Source organism: Galeopterus variegatus, unplaced genomic scaffold (genome assembly GCF_000696425.1).
Source record: "Galeopterus variegatus unplaced genomic scaffold, G_variegatus-3.0.2 Scaffold143, whole genome shotgun sequence".
Classification (NCBI taxonomy): Eukaryota; Metazoa; Chordata; class Mammalia; order Dermoptera; family Cynocephalidae; genus Galeopterus; species Galeopterus variegatus.
The window spans coordinates 76,315-80,675 of NW_007726254.1; positions in this window are offsets into that span (position 1 = coordinate 76,315).

The following is a 4,361-nucleotide window of genomic DNA, read 5'->3' on the forward strand; positions in this document are numbered from 1 at the left end:
GGGCGCGCTCGGGGGGCCCGGAGGGGACAGCCGCGCGGACGCCCCTCGGCGCTGACCTGGTGGCGACCCTGAGGCGGACGGCTGGCGGCGGCTTGTGTCAAAGTGCCCTTCCAGATGTAGGTCCCCACAGGAACTGAGGGCTTCGGTGGCCGCTGCGGTGTTGCGCTGGCTCACGTTGGGCTGCAGACGTCCCTGCCGGCATCACGGCGCAAGGGCTCCAGGAAGTCTGAAGTGCCCTGTGGTGGCTCAAGCTGACGCAGGTCCACGGTCACACCCTAGCGAGAGGGGACCCACCTGCGGGCAGGTTGCTAGTCGGAGAGGATTAGGTTTAAAATGGGGCCTGGAATTCAATGCGCCCTGGGTTTAGGCCTTGGGGAGATGACAGGAGGTTCGGGGATAGCTGAATGGGAAAAGCCTTGACGGTTTGCTTTCAGGAAGGAACGTTTATCCCTCCTTTTCCCTATGAACTCCGGGCTTTCGGAGGCACATACTGTTAGAGCAGCTTCTCTGGGTTGCAGCCCCCCCCCCCACATGCTCAAACTACTGGGACTCAAACATCAGCCACACGCGTTTTCCTTCCCAGGCATGGAAAGTCAGGGGCAAGCCCCCGAATCTTGCATGTCATGCTTGGGCGCTGAAAGGGGTCGCAGGAGAGCACTGTGGGCTTGTAAGCAAGGAGCCTGGGGCGGGGGGCAGCGCATTCACATGTGAAAAACAGTGGCATGGTTTCCTCGGAGAAAAGTCTTTGCAGTGAAGCCGAACTTAAAATGTTTCTTTGATACTTAAGTTCCCAATAAGTTGTTCTGTATGATTTAAGAAACTCAGGTTTTAACACTATCACTATGGAACTTTATTATTTAAGAAACTCCAGGTATTTAAAAGTCCCGCCCCAATTATGTTTTAGGATTCCATGAGGAATTCGTATTGGTCAGTACTATACCTAATGCTTTAATGGATTAACCCAGAACTGAGTTTCCAAACTCCCCTCACTATTCTATGAAAAACCCACCACCACAACTAGAAGCAGCAAAAGAGTCATTTTCTGCTCAATGACTCTTTGGGCACTTTTAGATGAGGTGTGGGCGTCTTGGATGGTAAAACTTTCTTCTTTATAACTGACAGGGACAGAGTTGTAAAATAAGCTGATATAATTTATAGGAATACACAGGAAGCAGATGTCTGCCTTGGCAAGTTGCCATTTTTATAGCCCCATTCCAAGCATAAACCACACTTTTAAATAATTAGTTACTAACTAATGAGATCCAAAAATAAGTTGTCAAAATAGAAGAAGGGTCACTCTTGAGTGACCAAGGGCCTGTTTTTTAAAAAATCCTTTTTGAACGGGGGTAGGAATTAGTATTCTCTAAGACCATTAATTAGTGTGATTTCAGTCAGTGCCTGGAGCTTTACCTCTTCTCACGTGAACCTCTCTCTGTGGTGATGAGTACTTGGAGGGTTTTATTGCTTTGTTAAAATGAAGTCCTTTGCCTTGGGGGGAAAAACCAACAACTCCACAAAAACCAAGTTTGTCAAGGAACTTTGGTAACTTGTCTCCTGACTATTGTTAATTAGCTCAGTCTACTAAGGAAGAGACTCATTTCCTAGTAAGGATCCCATCTTTTAATTTTTTTTTTTTTGGTCCATTTGCATGTTTCCCTATGCAATTTTAACTTAGCAGACTCTACCCAATTTCAACTGATAGAACTGTATATGTGTTTTGAAGGAAACAATTATAGTATAGTAAAATGCCTGTTTATCCTGTGGTTAAGAATGGAGTGTTTTGATTAATTAGGTATTCCTGTTAAAGTTTTTAGGTTTTGTATAATTTGCCAGTTTTTAAAGAAACACTGAGTATAAATGTTAAGGAAACGTATGTAGCTAAGTCAATGTTGATTGAAATTCAAGACACTGAAGAATCATGTAAGTCACAGGGTCATCCGTGTGATCATTTGCTTACTCAGTAAACATTCTTACGTGTACTAGGTGCTGAAAGACAGAAGCCTTGTCCTCACGGAGCTTATAGTCCGGAGGGGTGGGAGGAGAGGGATGTTCAGCATAGACTTTTCCAGGTGAAGAATAGTTCATTATTGGGGTCGGTGCTGGGATAGGTTTGTGTAGGTTGTTGGAATTCAGTACTCTGGGATGCAGTCCATTCATTAGTTCCTCCTGTCAGCAAAGACTTCAGTGAATACCTACTGCACTGGGTGTGTAGCAATGAGCAAAAATAAACATGTAGAACACTTGACAAATGCATTCCATAGGAGATGGGACCCAGGAATCTGAAGGTTAGCAAGCACAATAGCAACACTGATACAAATGGCTCCTGTACCATGCAGAGACACAGCAATGTGGATTGGGTTGCATTGTTCTCATGGCATACTTTAAAGATGATATTTAATTAATTGTGGGGAGTCTTAAAAAAATTAAAGAATTATTCTGAGATTGTTAGTGCGAGAAGGGACCGTTGAAAATTTCTCCTTGAAGGGTTCTTATCCTGATTCATGGAAAAGCTTGGAGGGTCTGTAATCCCTTGGAAATTAAATGTACACTTTTATGTTTAAGGGTATTTTCTGGGGAAAGGTCCTTAACTTTTAACACATTCTTCAAGAGAATGTGTTTCCCCAACCCGAAGAAAATGGTCAGCTCCTACTGTGTGATTCTTGTCATTTAACAGATGAGACCACTGAGGGTGGGTAGCTCCAGGGAGCACCATTCAGGTGGCCCTGCCCTTGGGACCTGTGTGCAGTGGCAGCCCCAGAAGGGAAATCTGCAGCCCTTCACTGTTGTACTTTGTTAGGGCTCTTTGAAGGATCTGTCTGAATTTGGAGTGGATCTTACCATTGATATGTAAATTTAACTTACTGCTTCCTCTTTTCTTTTTCATTCTATAAAAGCTGTTCTTAAATAACTTGTGTGTTTTACAATGAATTACACTGGATAATCTCAGAAAAGAAATGGAGGTTAGTGGGGGAACTGGTGCTACGGTGCCATGCGGCCTCTGCTTAAGCCTTCTAGTTACTTGAATTCCAGATCAAGTGGAGTTGATTGTACAGTAAAAAATGTTCAGTTCCTTTGGAAATATGAGTTAAAGATGACTAAAAATATTCCATCTTCTGTCTTAACTTTTTCAGTCAGCTTAGTAGTTGCTTATTTCATTTCACTAATTGCTGATTTCATTGAACACCAAACACGATGGTGTCAACTAAATATAGAAAAATAAAGAGATGACTAGACTGAAGAAAAGCCCACCTTGAGTGTTGCAATCTAGATAGCTTGAAGAAAACATGCTAGAGAGGCTACTTTTCATCTTTCTTGTATTCTTTGTAGGTGCAGAACATGACTGCAAAAAGGAACATGAACGAAATAGAGTGAAAATTGATGAATGATGAGTTAGGGCGATTATCACATGAATGAAGCTAGTGAAAGACAGATGAACTGAACTTGCCTTTAGCTGAGTTTTATTATTTCCTAAGTGATCCCAGTCTTTGCCATTGGCAGTCTTTTGACTGTTCCTTGTGGGATTGAGAGCATGTTGTTCTGTTACCTTTGTTTGTTTTAAAAATGTAACTCAAATGAATTGAAATGTTCTTGTGTTTTAGGAAAGCATAAATTGTATGGTTTACCTGAATGAATTAGCACTAACAGGCACATTGCAATTCATGTATCTTAGTGAAAGAAGCAAAGATCACTGGCTGCTTGGCTTGAATTATTCTCATATTTCAGAACTTTGAGGAGGGCTTGGATATGAGAAATTGTTGGACGGTCTGTAAAACATCTAATTAATAATTAGAAACCTTCCCTTGCTCTGGAAATTGTCCTACTGCCCCTTCCTGTGAAGTTGGCTACCTAAAGAAACATTTGTAGATGTGGCTGAAAAGAGAAATATGACACTTGGATTTCACACTATATATAGTTGGAAATTGAGATATTTAGACCATTTGGTAACAAATGCCCAGTAGGAATTTGGGAAAAGTCTCACATTATGGACATTTCCCTCTGTTCTCATTTTACATGTGTAGATAGAATTTGACTGGCTTATTAATAAAACTTTGACCCATTTTTGCCAGAAAACCTGTGGAGAAGTGTTGTCCAGATTTTGCATTTGCTAACACTCTAGGGTTGTCTTAGGAGATAGGTGAAGTGGGCTTTTGAATGAGATTTTCTATTCTCACCGTTTTGTGAAGTTAATAGCATGGTTGTTTTCCGCAGGTGTTCCTGGTGAAGAGAGCTGAAGTAATGAGAAGACGTCATGGAGGCCCAGTCCCACAGCTCCACGGCCACTGAGAAGAAAAAAGTTGACCATTCCATAGTGAAATGCTCCACGCGGACCGAGGTCAGCGAGAAAGCCGTTGCTTCCAGCA